We start from the raw sequence: 22,564 nt of genomic DNA, 5'->3' as shown, positions 1-22,564 counted from the left end.
GAAAAAGAAGAAAATAAAGGAAAAGGAAATGAGAGAAAAGGAAAAATGAAAAAAAGAAATAGATAAAAAGAAAAAAATTTAAGATAGTAAGGGTAGTATTGTCCAAATGTATAATTCAAGGAAGCAAAATGCCTATTATGATAGTTTATGGAGTAAACTGTAACTAGGTATATATATAGTTCATGGTGGTTATTTGCATTTAACCCTAAAAAATATAACTCGCTAGGACAAGACATGCACTGCATGTTTGAAAAAGTGGGCATTCAGTCCTAGCCTCCTAGGAATTGGGATAAATATCTGGGAGTTATGAAATATGACTACAAAACCAACTGAACCACCAGTGAGTACAACCAAGGGGTTTCCACTCCTTGTCTACATTTCCAGTCCATAATTTCTCTGAATTTTTTCGGAGACAGTATAGTTCTTCTAGATTCTCGATAGTTTAGTATTAGGGAAAATTGTTCAAAATATCCTTCACAATTTGTAAAATAACTTTTTTCATTCCATACTTTGAAAAGTGTAATTTTATATCCCTTACAAATTGACATTGATTAAATTTGATCGCTATCTAGATTTTCGACTAGTTTTTTGCAGGAATCCACCACGTGTCTTGCACGTGATTATTTTTTAGGGGCAAAATTATCAAATCATTTCACATAATCTGATTCAGAATCTCTCACATTTCACAAAATGAATTTTTCATCTATCATTGATTATATATATGGATAATTTTTTTTTCTTTTAAACTGGTGTATATATCTATTTGATTTTATCCAAATAGCAAGAATGGTATATAATATATCTCTATTTAATTTCACCTACAACTACAATTAACTTTATGAAATGTGAGAGACAAAAAAATTCATTTTGTGAAATGTAAAGGACTATAGATCCGATTATGAGAAATTTGTTTTGATAATTTTATCTCTAAAAAATGATCATGTGCAAGGCACATGGTGGATTCCAGCAAAAAACTAGTCGAAAACCTAGGTAGAACCCAAATTTGGCCAATATAAATTTGTAAGAGATGTAAAATTATACTTTTAAAAGTAAGGGATGAAAATTTTTTTTTGTAAAATGTGAGGGACGTTTTCAATGATTTTCTCTTAATATTATAATAAAAAAAAAGTGACTACAAAATGGGATGTTTGAAAGATAGATGTAATGAAGATTGTGTTGTTCGTTTCACAGGACAATGGTCAATTTAAAGTTGTTTTAGCTTGATCCATGATGGGCTCACTTGAAACTTAATTAGGAAAGCCTTCGTAAGGCATGTTTTGCCTAATGGTCCAATTTGTATTTATCGTGGGCTCCCGTTCAGCGTAAACGTAACTAGTTTCAAAGTCTTAGGAGTTGAATAACTGCCTATTTCCTTTTTGTAATTTCACATTTTACAAATATAAATAGAAAAAATAGCACTAGTATATTGCAAGATGATATTTGATATCAATTTACTATATGGTATTGTATTCTAGGATAAATCATTTGCATGAAATAGTAATTAAAATAAAAAAATTAAGAAAATTTATTTTTGGATAATATCTAAGTGTAAATGAGCCGTACATGTGAGTATATGTAACTGTAAGTTAGGTATTATTTAAATATCTTAACGAGTTCCCCTATCCTTCATCGGATCTTTATTAAATCATTTTATCTAAAATATAAAGTAAAAAAATTTGTTCTTGGATATATCTAAGTACGAGTGAGTAGTACAAATGAGTATACGTAATGACATAGTAAGTTAGGTATTATTTAAATATCTGAACAAGTTCTCCTATCCTTAATCAAATCTTCATTAAATCACTTGCATGAAATTTTATCTAAAATAAAAAGTAAGAAAATTTGTCGTTCGATAATATCTAAATGCAAGTGAGAATTACAAGTGAGTATATGTAACGACATAGTAAGTTGAGTATTATTTAAATATCTTATTAGTTCCCCAATCTTTCATCAAATCTTCGTTAAATCATTTGCATGAAATTTCATCCAAAATAAAAAGTAAGAAATTTATTCTTGGATAATATCTAAGTACAAGTGAGCATTTGCATGAAAACTAAAATAAAAGCAAGAAAATTTGTTCTTGGATAATATCTAAGAGCCAGCAAGCACTTCACTGAGTATATGTAGAGGACATAGTAAGTTAGGTGTTATTTAAATATCTTAATGATTTCTCCTATCCTTCATCAAATCTTCATTAAATCATTTGTATGAAATTTTATCCAAAATAAAAAAGTAAGAAAATATATTCTTGGATAATATCTAATTGAAAGTTATATGTAATTATTTGATAGAGTATTATTTGGGAATATCTAATATTTGATAGATGTTTGGATAGAGTATTATTTGAAATATTATTTGGAATAAATACTGTAGCACTTTTTGTGATGTGATGTATGTGAGATAAAAAGGTAATTGGGAATGTAAAAAGATGGATTGGAAAATGTGTTTATGATGCAAGCGAAATATTATTTGGGATATTTGTGCTATCCAAACACTAGTAAGTTATGTGTGATTTAACTATATGAATGATATTTATTCTTGGATAATATCTAAGTGCAAGTGAGCAGTGTAAATAAGTATATGTAATAACATAGTTAGTTAGGTGTTATTTAAATATCTTAACGAGTTCCCCTTGTCCTTCATCAAATTTTTGTTAAGTGATTTGCATGTAATTTTATCTAAAATAAAAACTAAGAAAAATTTTTCTTGGATAAAAAGTATTAGTTAGTAAGATAATTGCTTGATGATAAGAAAAATGTACCAAAAAATAATTGAGTAATGTGCAAAGTAAGAAAATTTATTCTTGAATAAAAAGTATGATTTAGTAAGATAATTGCTTGATAATAAGAATAATGTACCAAAAAAGAATTGAGTAATGTGCAAAATAGTCCATTGGGTTACAAATTAGTAATAGTTTAATGGTGGAAGTTTGAGGTGCAAGTTACGAATTAGTAATAGTTTAATGGTCTATATTTTGCAATTAACCCAAACAATAATTGCTTGATAGCCCTGAACAAAAATTTAGAACCTCTCACCCATCTATTTTTAGTCACCCGTCCTCGATCTGGACTAATGACCTGTGACCCGTTTTAGCACTAAATATTTATGTGCTACCGAATATGTGTCCAGCAATGACCATGCCTATGCAAAATATAAACATGCAACTTTATATCAGTCGGTTGCCTGTTTATTCTGTCCCATTTTCTCTTTCTTTATTTTCTCCTGACACTGTACGAAAAAAAGTAATTCGATAATAGTGGTTTCATCAGTCTGATGACATTTTTGTGGTAAAGAACTGCTCTTAGCACACTATATAACTGTCCGTATTATATTGGGATAATTTCAGAAACCTCCCCTAAGATTTCTAATAATTTCACTAGTTTTCCCTAAAGTTTGTAAAATTATACAAACCTCCTGAGGTTAAGTTTTTTATAACAAAATTAGTCCAATTAGAAAAAGTAACGTTAAAAAAGTATTTTAAGCAGATAGATGAAACTTTGATTCCATAAATGCCCCTTATACATGTATTTAAGTTGTATTAGTAAAAGAATAAAAATAATTAATACACACATTTTATTACTCAAAGAGTTTACATTTAATAAAGAGCAAATTGCGTGAAATGTCACTAAACTGTTGCCAAGTGCCGGTTTTGGTCATTAAACTTTTTTATTAGCAAAAATTGTCACTGAACTAGTAAATTTGTACCGTTTTGGTCATTCCGTGTATTTATGCCGTTAGGAAAGAAGGAAAGTAACTTTTTGAGGGGCAATTTCATCTGTACGGCCTTTTTCTTGAAGCTCTCCAACATATATTGCTCTCAAATATGTCAAACAACTCCTAAGTTCAATTAGAAAGTACAAACCTTCATCGTCATCGTCGTCGTCTTCTGGTTCTTCCGTTTTGCTTTCGCCAGGGATCGCATGATGCTGCTTTAGATTTGGATGCGTAGGAAAATTAGGGATAGGGTTAGGCTTACGAAGATTTCTGAGACGCAGGCGAGAGAAAGAGAAGAACTTCATTGGAATCTTTTAATTTCGTGAGCGTGGCGAGTGTTTAGACCGAAAGCGGTTGGAATCTATGGCAGAAGAAATGGGTTTTCCTTTTGGGATAATTTCAGAAACCTCCCTTGAGGTTTCATGAAATATCACCTAGCTCCCCTAAACTTTTCAAAATCTCACTTAGCACCCTTGAAATGATAGTAGGGCCATATACTAATATCAAAGGTAATGAATTGTCAATAATACCCTCATATTTAAACTTTTTGAACTTGTTTTTCTTTCTCTAAATTTTCTACTTTTCTTTAACAATGTCTATACAAACATACATACATACATACATACATATATATATATATATATATATATATGTATAATTGAATTGCAAATGTCAATGAAATATAGGATTTAATCAATGAAATATTCAATGCATTTGGAGAAGAATAGCTGCAGGTTCTTTTTATTTTTTCCCTTTTTTGGTGTTTCACAACTTTATTTATTTATTTATTTATTCCTATTCATGTAGAGCGCAACTCCAAATAGTTTTTCAAATTCTGACTTTTTCTATAATAAAATTTTCATATTTCATGCCCATAAAAAAGTCTATCTATTTTGAGTAAATTTTTTGTATGATATTGAAGTTGAATTTCATCTATTACTAAGTTTTTTTTGCTCAAATGTATGATTTTACATACTAATTACCTTTAACACTATGGAGTTCTATTTGTAGAAATTGTTTAAAAAATAGTATTTGCTTTTACTATCTCTTCCTACTGTAGAAGTGACTATTGACTGTAACATAAAATCTTATCAATTTTCATCTCCTCACTTTTAAGATGGTTCCAATTTAGTACTTTTTTTCCTTGGTTTGTAAAATGTTCATTTTTTTATAGCCTAAGGGTATTAAAGGCACTAAAATAATCTCTCTCCTCAAACATGAATTTTTTAATATTACTTTTGGTTAGAAAGGCTTCCAATGTTACCAAAATGTCAATTCAAGGGGTGCTAAGTGAGATTTTGAAAACCACAAGGGAGCTAGGTGATATTTCATAAAACCTCAGGGGAGGTTTATGAAATTATCCCTTTCCTTTTTATGCGAAGTAGTAGAAAATGATGATGACGGCGAAGAAATCTAAGGAGTGCGGGAGGCCTCCTGATTATCTAGTGGGTGGCGGGGTCCATTTATTTTATACTACTAGCACACCTGCTACGGCTGTCCGGTTTCGACTTTGGAATAGATTTGAATATTTGATCTGTTTTTCTCCCTTTTACTACTTGTCAACCGGTGGACCGTGGTAGCAGTCGCAAGAGCGGGTCGGAGTTGTTTCTTTGCAGTTTCCTCTCATGAAGTTTCAACACATTTCTAGCAAATTGCGGAGTTCTTTCTTTGGGTCTTCCTCTAATGAAGCTTTAACACATTCCCAGCATATTGTAATTGCTTATATTGCCCCTCCTACTCCATATTTGAGGACAAATCTATTAGAGGATAAGGGTTTATACTTTCTAATTGAATTTAGGAGTTCTCTGCCATATTTGACAGCAATTTATGTTGGAGAGTTTTAAGGAAAAGATTGTGTAGACAAAATTGCCCCTCAAAAAATTACTTTCTGTCTCTCCTAACGGCACAAGTACACGGAGTGACCAAAGCGGTACAGATTTATTTATTCAGTGACATTTTTTGTTAATAAAAAAGTTTAGTGACCAAAACTGGCACCTGGCAATAGTTTAGTGATATTTCACGCAATTTGCTCTTTAATAAATTAGATAACACAAATAAGTAACAAAACTGCACTAATGATCACAAGATTCAACAAAACAGACTAGTCATCTCTTTTGATATAATGTTTGCTATGATTCTTGTTATTTTGAACAGAATAAATTTTCAAAATTTACCTTTTTTCCCTCCATTCTCCTTTACTAATATCTAACAATTGAATAATTATAGCACTAATTAACTATTAGTAACTAGTTAACAAAAATAACTATTGAAAATTTATTTAATGATGAACAATGACTTGTATTTACAAAATAACATCAATTACCTAATGGAGGAAGGAGGGAAAAAAAAGACAGAATTTGAAAATTTTTCTGTTCAAAATCACAAGAATCATAGCAAACATTGTTTTAAAAGAGATAACTAGTCTGTTTTGTTGAATTTTATGATCATTAGTGTAGTTTTATTGCTTATTTGTGTTGTCTAATTTATTAAATGTGAACTTTTTGAGCGATAAAATGTGTGTATTGATTATTTCTAACTTTTAATTATTTTTATTTTTTACTAATATAACTTATATACATGCATAAAGGGTATTTATGGAATTAAAGTTTCATCTCTCTTCTTAAAGTACTTTTTTAATGTTACTTTTTCTAATTGGACTAATTTTGTTATCAAAACCTTAACCTCAGGAGTGGTTTGTGTAATTTTACAAATTTTAAAAGAGGCTAGTGAAATTGTTAGAAATCTTAGGGGAGGTTTCTAAAATTATACCTATTATATATCACTTCTTGAAATGCAATAGAAACTCTCGCGTGGCAGGATTTCAACATCGAGAATCTATTTTCAAGGATAAAATACTTTGAATAGTCTGTGAAAGCAACAGAGTATGCATAGTTATTAAATCTGACCCGACCTGGTGGTTGAACCGGTCAAACCGATGGATCAGCCATAAATTGGATCGATTTAGTAATTGCATTCGCTTTGAACCATTTGACTTGGATGGTTGAACCAGTAACCCGTTAAATTTGGCGATTTTTTTATTAACCTGACGTGTTTACGAAATTTTTCTCAAATTACTTTTTATCCAATTTTTTAATTTGACTAGCTACACCAACATGAGTATTGTCATTTTTTTTATAATTAGATGAGAAAAATTGAAAAGGGATTTGGGAATTAGAATTTCTTTCTTTCTTTGACACTTAGATTTATCATTTATATTTGTGTATAATATTAATATGAATTCATGAACTAAGGAATGCGTATGTGTATGGTTTGTGTGTATGAATTATGAACTATGAATAAGTTATGACTTGTTAACATTTAAGAATTTCTGTACTTATATTATAATTTATATGTTTATTTAATTATATTATAATTTTTTTATTATAAAGTGTGACCCAACAGTTCAACCAGTTACCCACCGATTGAACCACTAATCCGCTAACCTGGTCCTCCTGCCGGGTTGATGTTTGGGTTGGTTTTAATAACTATGAGAGTATGATAGTACAACAGAGACCTAGCATAGTCACGTCACCATATGTGATTGAAATCAGCCCACTCACATGTGGCAGTTTTTTCTTTGGTGCACCCTCAATGATTGATGTGATTAACTTGCTCATCCAACACAGCCCAAAACAAGAGAATATTAACACAACCATCTAATACGACTAAATCAGAAAAAGGCAGTGGTGAAATCCTTCACTCCTTTCCTACACAAGATTTACAAAATTTCCAAAACATCCCTGGTATATTCTTGAAATTTTTAACCCAGAGATACTCTGTTCCTTGGATTCCAGTAAATGACGGAGCCAAGTAGGGGCTGAGGGAGGCCATGGCCCTCCTAAGTTTTAAAAATTTTAATTCATACTATATAAATATATGTGAAAATAAAGTTGGTCCTGTGACGCCCTCACTTCTCCTTAAGGCGAACCAAAGGGTATCGGCGGGACGCCTGGCCAGCTCTCGCCAGGACTCGGTACAATTCTCGTTCAAGCTTAATACAATGATAACTAAAACGACAAGACAAAGTAAGAAAATGCAGATGCTTCTATATATAAATATTCAATCTTACATCACAACTTCAAAATACATTAATTTCCCAAAATATACCGCTGCCAGAAGATGTCTACTCGATTACATTTGAAACCCTAACACAAAAGTACATCCCAATGGTTTCTTCGAGTTTCACTCCAAGTCCGTTCCTGTTAAGGAAAACAAATCTACGGGATGAGCAATTGCTCGTGAGGCCAAGAACACACATGCAAGCACGTTGTCCAAGTAACAATCCCAATTAACAAGTAAAACAATAATATTCAAGTAAATGACAATTCGAGCGAGAAAAGTAAACAGAAACAATTCAAGGATATAGGAGCTCTCAGGAGCTATTTTCCACTTGCACGATCAAGAACCTCCACGAATTGGCACTCCGTCAATCGGGTAGATTATAGTCCGTAGAACTTCACTTATCCTGTCCCCGTTCACCGTTACATACCCCTGTACCGGGCCCGCCTGTCTTTTGTTTGAGGCGATACTGCTCAAGTATGCCAAGCAAGACCTCTCAATAGGTCAATCTTATGTTTTCTCATGGCTCGCCAAGGAGCCCGACCAAACCCGTGCTGGCTCGAGTCCAAGGTTGGCCAGTGAGAATTGGGCGTCCCTCACGATTACAATTAAGAGTCGAGGAGATTCACTCCAATCGACTTATGCAGCCATAACATAAAATCACTTAAGCACTTCACTTAATTCACTTAACAAGTCACTTCAAGCAATTCAAGTATTTCATGTTCAGTAATTCAAGTACACTTCACTTAAATGAGAACGAGTGCGATAAAGTACATACTCGACTCAGCATTTTCAAAATATTCTATTATCAATAACAATTAACACGTAACACGTCTTTCACACACTTGACACTCACCAATCAAAAACAAGGAAGTAGTGCCCACTTGAGGGTTCAGGCGTCCACCGTGGGATTCTCTTGAAGGTCCTCTTGGGTGCCTGATCAATTAATAATTAACTATTACACACTATCGCTTAAGACCCCTAATTATCAAGAAAGATTGCACTCATGTACAATCAAAAAGATATCATAAAAATGAGCCTTAATTACTCATAAATCGAGACTCAAGAGTGGGGTTTAATAATACAAGAAAAAATCTGATTTTCATCTTTGAAATCAAGTGTAAAACGGTCAAGCGATATCGAAAGGAAAAATGGAGAGTTCTAAAAACTTAATTTCCTTTAAATTCGGAAATTTCAGATTTGAGGTGCGATCTCTGAAAAATCATATCTCACTCTTGTAGATCCAAAATTGGGAAACTTGGTACCGTTAGAAACTAGTTCCGAAGTACTAAAAGTTCCTAAAAGACACTTTTCTGTGATTCTATAAGAAAGACACTCAAATTTCGGCATCAAGTTGCTGATTTGGACTCCCCGGACAGATTCAGGGTTAGTTTTTGACAAACTTTAAAAATTTGGCAAAATTCACAGAATGCGAACTAGCCCCTAAAATTTGGAACTCAATTAGAGTTATAATCAAAGTTTAAAACACCACAAACAGGAAAAGAATCGGAGTTTTGAGCGCCAAGATATAGCAGCTCAAAGTTGCTGAAAATTTCTCACTGAACAAGGATTTTCCAGATTTGAACATAAACTTTGGGACTTCAGTTGGGTATTGAAATGGACTTGGAATGGCACCAAATTTGGTAGTATTACCCTACCATATAAGTCTATTTCTCTGTCAAGTTTCATGCAAAAATTCGTACAGAAGGTCAGTTAACAAAGCCACTAAAGTTCCAAGAATTTCCAAGGCAAATCTGCCTTGTACTTTCGTTTTCCTTTTTTCTAACTTTTGGCCAATGAAATCAACTCAAATCCGGTTCATTTATGAAGAAAAGGTCTAAGAAACATCCAAAACATATTTGGTAGGTGATTGACACCAAAAGTTTCAAAATAATAAGTCCCAATTCGAGCTAAGCCATCGGCTAGCCCAAAATTAGGATTTTCTTTCTCTGGTGCAGGTTTGTAATTTGGCCATAACTCAGTCAATTCAACTTGGAATTGGACATGATTGGTGGCGTTGGAAACTATATTCATAGGGCTACAATTTCTAAGAGGAAATAGTTTTGAAATTTTGACCATAGCTAGCTCGAATTCAAGCAACAAGTCCCAGCACCTCATTGACTCTCTAGCAGAGTAACAAAACAGGACAGGTAATTTTGAAGAACTAGTACGGCTCACTCAAGTCGAATCAGGGGATGCATTTTATACCGTTAGAAAACTAAAAGTGTCTAGTTTCAAATGCCGCAAATGGCACTTGATTTTGACTTCGGAGCAAGGAGTTATGATTGTTTAAAGTTCGCTGCCAGAGTACCTCTGTACACGTTTTCCAGGTTTGAAGAATTTTTCGAAAATGCAACTTTTACCCAACCAAATCAAGTGATTTTTGGTGAAAACTTTCCACACAATCTATACAACATATCTACATCAAAATCAAGGCAATTTAACCACAAAAAAATTGAACCAAGGCCTCTGCACAAACAGGGCAGAATTCGGCCCTTCTTCCCTTTGGTTTCCTTTGAGTTTCTTTCCACTTTTTCAACATATAACCACTAGTTTAACACTTAATCAACATAAATAGCATCCAAAATCATCATATCAGTCCAACATGTCTATTGTGGGATTTCATAGAGCCCACTCACATGATTTTCAACCAACCAAAGTTACCCACATGAAGCTACAAGCTTCCAAGTCCTATCTAACTTACAAGAATCAAGTTTAGAAGGTTAGATCATTCACTACCTCTTGGGTGTTGAAACTCAGAAATTTTGGTCACTAAGAAGCTCCAAGAAACCGTGGAAATGATGCTCTTCTCCTAGCCCAAGTGAAGCTCCAAGTTGTTTTGAGTTTGTGTGACCAATTTGAAGTGAAATGGATGGATGATTTGAGTGAGATGATGAAGGAATTTTTGCTCCTTCTTGCCTTGAGGGTTTAAGCTGCTTTGAGAGAGAAAAGAGAGAGATGGTGCTGATGCAAAGTTTCTTGGAGAAGCTTGGTAGGTGTAAGCTTTAAGTACACAAAAGTCAACTCTCCAATAGTGCACGTATGCGCGCGTTTCGTGCCCGTTCCCTCTCGTGTTTGTTTCACTTGTGCACTAAACCTCTAATACACTTCCTTTAACACTATTATTATCCACTCTTAGTAGTCTGACAATAATTTCTAAAATCCTCCAATTAGTCACGCGCGCGAAAACGCGAACTTCCGACTTGTGCGCGATAAAGCGAAATTTCTAAGAAGTTTTTGTAACGATAATATAACTAACCAATATTAGGGTATTTAATCATAAAAATAACTATCTTAAGACTAACGCATGAGTTCTCAAATCTCCAAGATCACTGTACTCTCAAATCGAATATTGTCTCCAAACACGTATTTGCTAAATCTCACTAAACGAGCTTCCGAAAATTAAATTTATTAACGGGAAAAATATATGTAAATCATAGTTCCATGTAAATTGTTTTAAAAGGGTTGAAATAATTTATTCGAAGAAAATGGATAAATAAATAATTAATTAAACCAGTAAAATAAGATAAAAAAAAAAGAAACTTTCGGGTCCTCACATGTCCTCCCTAATTTTTTACAATTTTATTTTATATTATGAGAGTTTATATATATATATATGAATTAGCTACAGTTGAATGAAATTTATTTTCTCCAAAAAAAGTTATTCATTTTTTATTATGCTAATTATTTAACTTTCAAAAATTAAACATATAATTTGATGATCCATAGTAAATTTACCCAATTTAATATATTATAATAAAAGACCCAATTCATAATTATCAATGGACTAAAACAAAAATAATTACCTTATTGGCCCACATACAAATATACAGTTTAGCCTAGTTGATTAGACTTGCGCTCACTCTTTCTGTATCAATTGCAATTACAGACTGGGCATTTTCAATTTTAAAGATAATCAAGACAAATTTTCGAAACAAGTTGGAAGATAATTTTTTGAATGATTGCCTAATTGTGTACATAGAAAAGGAAGTTATTAGAAAATTTAGCATTGATTCAATTATAGATGAATTTAGTTATATAAAAGAACATAAACCTTAATTTACTTTTAAGAAAAGAGGTTGAAATTTCAAGGTATATTAACATCACTTTTATCTTTTCAAAATTGAAAATAGTTATATTTATATTGAATAGTTATATTTTTTTCTTCATAGGTGACATATTGGAGCATCTTCTCATGATGTGCAACTTGAGTGGTTTGTGGTGTTATAAGATATTTAATCAAAGATAATTTCTTGCCTTAATTTTCATTATACTATGCTGCATATTTATGAAATAAACATATCTTTATAATTAAATTTAATATTTGATATTTTTAGATTTCATATATTTAAATAGATGAAAATTGTCTTGAACATAACATATTAAGATAGTTTTGTCACGAAAAATTGTGGTCCCCCCAAGAAAAAAAAATCTTGACTCCATCACTGGTTCCTGTAGACACCAAACAAAAAATTTTTTGTTGCTAATTCATTCATTTTTATTTTATTTTATCTATTTGTTTTATTTTATTATTATTGTTATTGTTATCTTTTATTTTAAAAACAAGGAAAAAAATAAGAAGAAAAAAAGAGAAAAGAAAAAGAAAAAAAGAAGAAGAGAAAAAGAAAAAAATCATCAAATTAAAAAAAAAATTTCTTGTTCTTCACGCGCGCGTGCTGTTTTCATCTTTCCATTCGTACCAGAAACAAGTACGAAGGAGGGGCTGGAATGGGAGGCCTCCAATTCAGATTTTCTGCCTTTCCTTTGTTCCCCCCAAGCATTATCAGTACAAGGCCACCTCACCCCTTAAGATTTATCAAGAAACATCTAGAAAAACAAAAAAAAAAAAAAAAAGGGTTCAATTGGCTCCAAATGAGCCAACAAAACTAGTTGCATCCTCACCTTTGATATGAGGGTTTGGGGGCTTTTTGTTTCATATAAAAGAGCTAAGAACGCAGCCATTAGGGTGAAGGGGAGTGAGGAGAGCAGCTGCAAAACAAAAAGGAAGAGAAAGAGGAGAATGGGAGAGGGAGAGAGAAGAAAAAAGGAGAGTAAAAATTTCTGGAAAAAACTTTGAGCCAGGGTTAGTGAATAGGCCTCCTTCTTGGCTCAAATCGGATCTCAATACTAGTCCTTTTGGTGTTCCTTTTGTTTCTGCACTGTCTATGCTTGTAGAGGTACAATTTTTGTGCAAAAAACTTTCGGAAAAAACATCTCCAAGACTGTTAAATCGAAGCCCAAAGTAGTGGGGTTGTCAGATCTTGAAATTTTGCAGCAAAGTTGGGTTGCTCCATTCTAAGGTTGGAATGCATTTTTCTTGAATTTCTCCATGTTTATCTGGTACCATAAAGTGCCAAAGGTAGTCCCTTTCATTCCTCTCCTTGTCATATAAGCATAAACCCACTCCGGATTGACGAAATCTTTGTTGCATTTTGTTCTCATTTTTTTCTTCTTTTGATGATTTTCTCTAGCTTAGGTTTCTGTTATAATCTTGTGTTATTTGGGTAATAAGATTGGGTGTTGACGATGAGATTTACATAACCCTGTGTTTTGAATATGAATCTTTTTTGGGAAATCGTTTGAGAATGGTTGCACGTTTGAAGGATTGTAGAAGTTGCAGATGAAAGCTTCGAGCAGATTGCATGAAGTTTTAGAAAAATTGCATTTTAACCCCAAAACTTTCACATAATTATATTTTAGCCCAAAACCTGGAAGAAATAAATCAAATCTCTCTTTTTCAAGCTTTAATCTTCTTTTGCATATTTTAATTTGTTTTTTAGTAAATTATTTCTGGATTTTAGGGCATAATTAAGGCTTAATAATTTTGATAGATTTAATGTCTTGTTGGGTTTAGTAAAGTAAGTTAGGATTTGGGTTAAGGGCTATTTTGATTGGGTTTTGGTAAATGGTTTGGTTTTATTTTTGGGTTATAGCATGGGGATTAGTCCCTCAAAACCCAGTATTTTGGTTGGACCAGGAGCTGGGTTAGCTCGCTTTTTTTCCTTTGGACTTTGGTTGGGTCAAGATGGTTTCAGCCCATAAAAGAAATAAAGGCCTTGTTTCTTAAGAAACCCGAAACAAACATTGTAATCTAGTCCCTTTTCTTTTGAGTAATTTTATTGTGGCACTAAAACCTTTGGATTATTTCAATTAGTCCTTAATTTAATTGAAATTGGTCCCTAAACTTTATTTTTCTTTGATTTTGACTCCTAAATCTTTATGATAATTATAATTTGACCTAAAAAACTTTCTTGATTTTTACAATTAAATCCCTAACAGCTTTGATTCCTTAAATATAAGTTGTTTATCTTCTTTAATTGTTAATCATGCCTCATTTAAATGCATTTAATTAGTAAAATTTTAGGAGTTTTAGGGTTATTTATATTTCTTTATAGTAATGAAGTGAATTTGCTATATGTTTATGTTTTCTTTTAATTGTTAATTAAATTGGTACATTGACTATTTTGTTGATTTTTGAAGTATAAATAGGAAAATTCAATCTCATTTAATCACTACTTCAAAGGACGTACCTTCCAGTATTATTTTAAATCCTCTTATGTGTTCCTATATGCTCTTTATGTGTAATTGTATGTTTTGAATGTTTTTCTTGTATTTATTCATTTTATTTATTTTAAATTTTTATCTATTATATTTAATTTTTGATGATAATTTGGAGGGCATTTAAATGCGAAGTTGTAATAGATAGATGTTCAAAACATGTAGTTAGTTAAGCTATGTAATATATAGATTTTAATTTTACTAAAAATGTAATTAGTTAGATGAATGTAATAGTTAGATTATTATTTTTTCAAATTCCCCCTTTAGATTGTATTTAGAGGCCCAAATGTAATAGTTAGGTCTTTATGTGCGTTTCTTTGCTTGTGTGCTTGCATGCTTGTATGCTTATGTGTTTATTCGCTTTCTTTAAGGTTTTGTTTGCTTATGTGTTATGTGCTCTATGTGCTTTATGTGTTTATTTGTTTTAATTATATTTTATATGATTTATTTATTTATAACAAATGCATGACATCACCACACTAGTCTAATGATAGTTGTAGTCTTTCTCCCCGATTTCTCACTAGTTCAACGCTAGTGAGAATGTATAGATGTGGATTAGTCCAATGCTAGACCCTTTAGGCCGTTTTCACATTAGATTCATACCTTATGTGGCATTTATTGCATTTTTTTTTAGGTCATTTTCATTTGCATGATATTTTTCGTACTATTATTCCCTTATCCTCTATATGTTTGTACCATATCATTTAGAATTGCATCTTATTTTAGAAAATTAAAATAGGTTAGTTCATTTGCTTGACTAGATTAGGAGAGTTATCCTTCAAATATGATAAATGAACGAGTGGAGTTTCTTAGCCTTAGCACGCTCTTTCCCCCTCTATAAGAAGGAAAATTATGTCACGAATTTTAGTCTCCCGTACCCGTTATGTTGCATTCTTCTCTTTTAGATCATCTATATTTATATTATAATTTTTCTTTTCTTCAAGTCTCATCTTTTGCATATTCGTGACCTTTTCAAAGAATCACTTTTGGCATCGCAATTAATGTGATTTGTACCAACTAAATTTTGAATAGATATTTCAACTCTTCTGATACCCCTTAGGTCTAGATTTGCATCCATATAGGAAAATTTTTTACTAAATCTCGCAACTAGTTTTGACTAAGTTGAAAGGGTGTATTAGGTTTGAACCTACCAAATCTTTGCCTTCTCTTTCTTCAACCATTATTTCTGAACTCTTTTATCTTGTTTTCAAAAATCTGGAGTCATCTAAAAAGGGTTTTATTTATTTTATTATTTAAAAAATATATTTTGGGTGATTTGATACATCTAAATTCAATACCAAGTAATGACTCCTATTTTTTCTTAAAAACCCTTTTAGAGTTTAGACTACTATTTTGGATTCAAATCGTTGCATATTTTAAGTCCCATTTAGACTATTTTTCTTTATTTTTTAAAATAAAAAAAAACTCATTTTTTCTAACACTAACCCTTTTCCTTATTTATTTATAAAAATCAAAAAATTATTTTTTAAACTATTATTTATTTTTCAAAAAATGGGCGCGACAGTTCCATTGACATGCTTTTTGTAGGGAGCTCTCAAATTCCGCATGACGAGAAAGTTCTCCATCAAAGAAGTATCATTTCTAAAATCAATCATGTCCAAGATAGGTAAAAACTATGGTAAATTCCTCAATTTATGTCGAATATATACTGAATAGATTTTCACTGCTCGTTGTCAAGACTGAACCATGATAAAGCGATATCTCTCCTATGTGATAAATTTGATTATGTAATTCTTCCTAATTAATCCTTTCCCATAAATCTTGTATAAATGTAATCCTTATACTTTACAAAAGAGGATGAATTAGAAAGAGTAAAATCCAATTCACAAAAATATTTGTATAAATTTAGCCTTTTTTCCTTCTAAATTTATAATACACTTAATTTTCATTCTTAATTTAATGAGATTATCAAAATTTAAAAGATAACATGAATAAAAAAAATTTTTATGAAAGTAATTGCTATTAATTAGAGACCAACATGTTCAATCTACAGTACAACCAGCTTGCAAGAACAAGATACTTAATTACATATTGATGCCTAACAATTAAGTAGAAAAGAAAAGCAGAACATAAATAAATATCAGCTTTGTTGATCTACGAAGTTTTATCATGTATCATCTGCAGCTGTGCATGCAATTCACACGATATGTTAGCTTAAACAATACTATTTGTGATTTTCATCATTTTTCCAATTGTAGCTTGTGGCTTTTTCTTCCTTACTTGTGTTTTTTTTTGGTGCAGAATTCCCTCGATCTTTGAATGATAGGAATCCTACTTTTTTGTTTTATGTGTTTTTAATGGGCTTCTCTTATATTTCTTACTCTAATACAGTTTAATTTTTGATATTGATAATTTTTTAAAAAAGTATTAGTTGTTTTATTTAGAATTGACGTACGTGTCTATTTTTTCCAACACAAGCACCCTTTCCAATGGCAAAGGAAATCATTATCAATTTTAAATCCATTACCTCTGTCTTAGTGGATTTATCACAATTAAATGATGTTCTAACTTGAGCTCTAATAGATCCTCCTAAACTTTCGAGTTTCGAACAAGACTATAGCATCCAACAAAATATGGCTGTCTTGAAGGATGTAGTAGCCACCACCAACAACATCTAAGATTGAAATAAATATGACGAAGATTAAAGATGGTAATAGGATGGAATAAAAATGCTTCCTATACTTAAGTTTGAATTTAGTTCAATTGCAAAATGGCATATTCTTGAATTAGTCTTTTCTTTCCAACCACTCTCTCAATTTCATCCATGCTTTCAATAGCATCTTAGGTTGCTAATTATTTGTTTCCAATGACCATTGAACTGAAGTCATTGAACTATCATGTCATCTTCAAGCCAGGGAAAGGAAGAAGATACATCTCTAATGCTTAATTCTTCCTTTGGAATAAACTTTGAAAGAAGGAACTAAATTATATCAATATCAACATTATTATCCTCATTGTCTTCTTTCGGACTTTGGTTATTCTTTTTCTTTTTTTTTTTCCTTTTTGAAAAGTTATTTCGAACAAATTAGTTTGGAAGTAAATAATGCTCATAAGTTAAAATCTTCATTTTTAATCTTTAAATATACAAGTTAGTCAGGTCTAAGTCTAAACACTAAAATATCAATTTGATGGATAAATGATAAATTTAAAGGTGCAAAATCAAGTGAATATATATGAAAACACTGATTGATCACTTAAACCCTATAATATATATTTTGATAGGGATTAATCTTATATACACTATCACTATTAGATACATGTTACATGTGCAAAATTTACTCATATGTTGTCCATCCAATCATGATAGTGCGTACATTGACAATATATATAAAATTTACTCTTTTGACAGTACTTCGAACACCCCAAAACTAAAATTTCATGTGCATAATATACGTGATATTTTGATACAGAGTAACAGTTGTCAAGAGACAGCTCAATGATAATCTTTCCGTGGGAGAAAATGATGCATCCCTTGCTAGTTTGACAGGCGTGCATATTTCGTAAATTTCAGTTTTGTGCTAAAGAGTCTTTTGTTCTCATGTCTTATACATATTTAAATGTCTTAATTGTCTTCTACTATCAAGTTAATATCTTATAGAAATCAAAGTCAAAAATAAAAGCAACATCAGCATTTAAGTAAGATTTTGAGAAATTAACCTTATTCCTATGTTATGTAATAAATAAAGCATATAAAACTAGTTTAAAATTTTGATGATGCCAATGTCAAAAGACTAAAAAGTTTTCACGTAAAAATAAAGACGCACATGAATAAAGGGAGTTCTAAAGCAGTTGTTTGTAAGACAAATTAAGTGAAAATCCATCAAATGATTTCAATAATCACATAAACATAATAATTACTCTGTGATGCTTTACGAGTGGGAAAAAGTGCAACATCATTGATAGGTATCATTCTCAGATGTTATAGTAGATTTTACATACCACAAAATTGATGAGATATTATGATATTTTGGTCTTTTTTCCAAAATGCCTAAGCTATTATTCTTGCATTTGATCATTGTTATAATTACTCGTGCAAAAATAAATAATTAAATAAGCAGAGCATATGGAGTGAATGTTTTGAAGAAAGGAAAAAAGAAATTGACATAGATTGATTTGACAAGCCAAGCAGAATCTCTTGTGCTTGTGCATCAATTAATACAAGTCTCGATTGATTGTGCTATTGTGCTCAAGATTTTGCAAATTACAATAAGATATCTCCAACTGGAGTTGTCGAGGCATCATCTGTGCAGGGGCAGTACTTTGGAAGCTTCTACTTATCTCTAGTTTTGATTTGTATTTTAATCCGTGGTTTCTAATTTTATTCTCATTTGATGAGAATGAAACTCAAATTTAATATGCATTATAGAGATGAAAAAGCCACAATTCCAATTGGTGAAAAAAAATTTCGGCATGATGCTTTAAATATTTCATTAATATATATATTTAGAACTACACAACTACATGTATAAATGCAGAACACCGTATCATAACAATACTTAATGCTCTTCTGCATTTTCTAACTTATTCTGCTTTTGATGTAGCTAGTCTACCACCTATATTGCAAATCGAAATGTTCTTTTGCCTGTTGGATGAGAGTAAAACTCTACAATATAGGATCACCAATTTTATTTCCAATAGCAATTCAAAAACAACATGAATGTGGTCTGCCTTTCTCCGTAAAGTCGTGGTATACAAACTTATCAATGAGTTTGGGATCTGATTAGCACCAAAAGAGGAAAAAATCAATGAGTTGATGATATGGGGCTGTGCAAATAGAACATTGATAAGTTAATTTTACACATTAAGGAGTGCATAGTGGTTAAATAAAAATTGTATATATGTTAAATTTCAACCTAACAAAAAGTTTTTACAAAGAAGAAGTAAATTACAAGGCAACCAAACAACTTGTAACATAGATCTTGGATCAAGGCAAAAATGAATGGCATAGGCAGAAAATAGGAACAATTAAGGCTAAAGCAATACCTCTAAATCTGACGTCGAGCAAATGGACCAATGGCCAAATAACCAACCGAGACACTCTTTTGCTGTTCATTCAGGCAACTCCTACTTTTATATTCTGTAGATGTAGATAAATGCAGCGAACAACTTAACACAGTTACGTTCCAGCAACGCAATTCTAGTAGAAACTAGAAAGGATATAGAAACTAAAGCGTCATCAATATAGGCTGGTGAAAAAACTATTCCTTTTTGTACAACAATTTTGCATTGTTTCTTCAATTGTACCTAGAATACTAATCAAAGGCTTTCGTAATGGTTTATTACATCTCATTGCGGCAACCGAATATTCTTTTTATCACTTAGGGTTATTTCAGCCTTTTAATCAAACTAATCTCCCAAGATTTTGTAGACCCTTGCCCCAAGGATATACAGCAAAATAGCACATGGAGGTCGATCACGGCAGTTGCTAGAAATTACCAAACTATGAAATCAGTCGGACTACCCGGGCGGGCCAGCAAATGAATATTAGTTTTACAAATTTTAAAATCATCTTGATTAATAAAATTGCCCTAATGTTCTTGTCGTTGGAAGCATTTACCACATTAGTACGTGATTTTGGATAATAAGTACCCCATAAGAAGTTCCTTTACAAAATTAGAGTAGTAACGGAGTGATGCATGTGTGTATACTTCAATTATTAAATCAACAAGTAGAGGTAGAATGCTTTCAAAATAATCAAAGTAAACTACAGAAGATAACTCAGCACTTAAGTATAGAGTCGACTGACAAGAAAATATAAAAGCAGACATGCATGACATTGCTTAACTAATTGGAAGAGGATGAAAATGGTGAATACCATCATGAAAATAAGATTAGTTTGTGATTACATGATAATAATACCTAGCTAAAACACCACTTATTAGTTTAGATTTCAATGCTTTGAAACAAAAATGAAAACGCTTGTAGATACAAGACAATAGTGCTAAACAAGAAGATTACAATTAAGATTGCAAAGGGGGTAAACTAAAATTGTTGCTACATAAATTAGCTAAAACACCACTTATTAGTTTAGATTTCAATGCTTTGAAACAAAAATGAAAACGCTTGTAGATACAAGACAATAGTGCTAAACAAGAAGATTACAATTATGATTGCAAAGGGGGTAAACAAAAATTTTTGCTACATAAAGTATTCTACGAATATGGCTCAATATCTTCCAGTTCTACTTCATGATTGTCGCCCTTGTCATAAATTTAAGTGCATAAATTAGTATTAAGAGTTTCAAAGTTAATTTAAGTTTTGCATGCTGGAATGCGGGATTTCAATCTTCAATAGTTTACAATCAATTACTTTCAAGAAGCCAGATTTTTGAAACCCATCCCAAACTGGCCAATTGAACTATCAACCGGTCTATTTTTCTGGTTAGAATAGGCTTTCAAATACGTGTTGATTATAAAAAACCTTAATAGAGTTAAACCAGCCAATTCAACAATTCAACCAACGAACTGAAATGGTTTTGGTTGAACCAACTAGTTCATTACCATTAATATAATTAGCAACAAAATTTTAAAATTTGGCGAACCATATTAAATTACCATTGGCATTTATTTATAACTACAATCAATACAATCTTCTCTTCAATTATCATCTAATAAACACTTCATACTATTATATATACTTGTCCTTTCCATTTTTTTTACATTCCAACAAAATAAAAGAATGAGAGGTCACTTGAGAAATTCAAAACTGAAGTTCAAATTGAGCGAAAAATTGGAAATTTGAGAGACATTTTGAAGTTATGGAGATTGGTGTGAAAATTTGTGTAAGAAGCTATGAGTATTTGAGGGGAATGATTAAATGAGTTTTTAAGCATTTAATTGAGAGAGAACTTTTGTGCTAAAAATAAATGATGTATGATAAGTAAATGTTGATGGTCACCACCAAGCACTTAAGTCTTGGGAGTGAACCCTTGACCTCCCAGAGTTTAACCCTCGTCTTCCACCAATTTGCCACTATATATGATTGCCTTCAGTGACTTTCTCCAATGGTGATTCAACTTCTATCGATTCCCTCTCCCCCTAGAAGGATAGATTATGTTATAAAAATGTTGTTGTTGCGACAAAAAAAAAAGAGATAAGTGAATGTTTGATCGTTACTTGGAACGTAAAATTTATGTGAATATGGTTGTTGCTCGAATAGAGGTAGTTTTATGTCTAAATCAGGAAACTTCCAAATTTAGCCACAGTAAGTGGTTCATGTTAGCCAACTGCCACAAAATTCATAGCAAACATTGATAAGTGTTATAAAGATATATAACTTTATGAAAAGTGCCATAAATTTGTAGAAAAGTTTGGGGTGTGCCAAAACTTTTGTGCCATAAAATACCAGTAACCAAGAGATAATCAACAAGTGCTATAATTTTGAAAAAAAGAAAGATCTCAGTGCTAGGAATAAGAAAGGTAAAAGTACATTTGGCTACAAAAGAGCAATAAACTAGACTTAGTGATGACGAAAAATGACTTTGTTCAGCTTATGTTAGGAATGCTTTAAAAGATTTCGATGATTATGTTTATATACCAAATCTAGAGATGAAAATTGCCTCTTTTTTTTTTTTTGGATTTCTATGATTATGTTTATATACCAAATCTTGCAGAGAATCACAAAATGTAACACAAAGAAAAACTTAATCACTTTCTAATTTTTTTGGTAGTGACACTTATTTCAAGCCCTATAGCTACTTCTTTTATAGAGTAGAGTAAGTTTTGGCGCTTGTATTTTTAGGAACTACCAAAAGGAAAGGTGTAAATTTTCTTTAAATTTGATAACTTTGCTACGATAAATTCAGCTTCAAAATTGGTAATTTCTTTTTTAAGAAAGTAGTAGATTTTGCTAAAAAGTAGTAATTTTCCCAATAAAATAATACACTCAAAGGTGGTAACTTTTTTTTCCACAAAAGTACAAGAAAGTATTTATCATAAAAGAGTCATGTTACTGACTTATATAGTAAAAAATGTTACTCAACAATTTAGGAAACTTTTTTCTACTGAAGTTGTAAGTTATGCTAATATATTAGTAAGGTTTTTAATAAAGTGGTAAATTTTGCTCCTAGGTGGTTGGCTAGAATAAAACTCACCTACATTTTCACTAAACTAGTGAATTTTATAGAAAAAAGTGGCAAGTGTAACTAAAAATTCGTATGATTCTTCAATCAATTACTAAGTTTTGCTAAAATTTTAGTAAGATTTCTTAATGA

This window comes from Coffea eugenioides, chromosome 4, assembly GCF_003713205.1.
Source record: "Coffea eugenioides isolate CCC68of chromosome 4, Ceug_1.0, whole genome shotgun sequence".
Classification (NCBI taxonomy): domain Eukaryota; kingdom Viridiplantae; phylum Streptophyta; class Magnoliopsida; order Gentianales; family Rubiaceae; genus Coffea; species Coffea eugenioides.
This window is presented reverse-complemented; position numbering follows the sequence as displayed.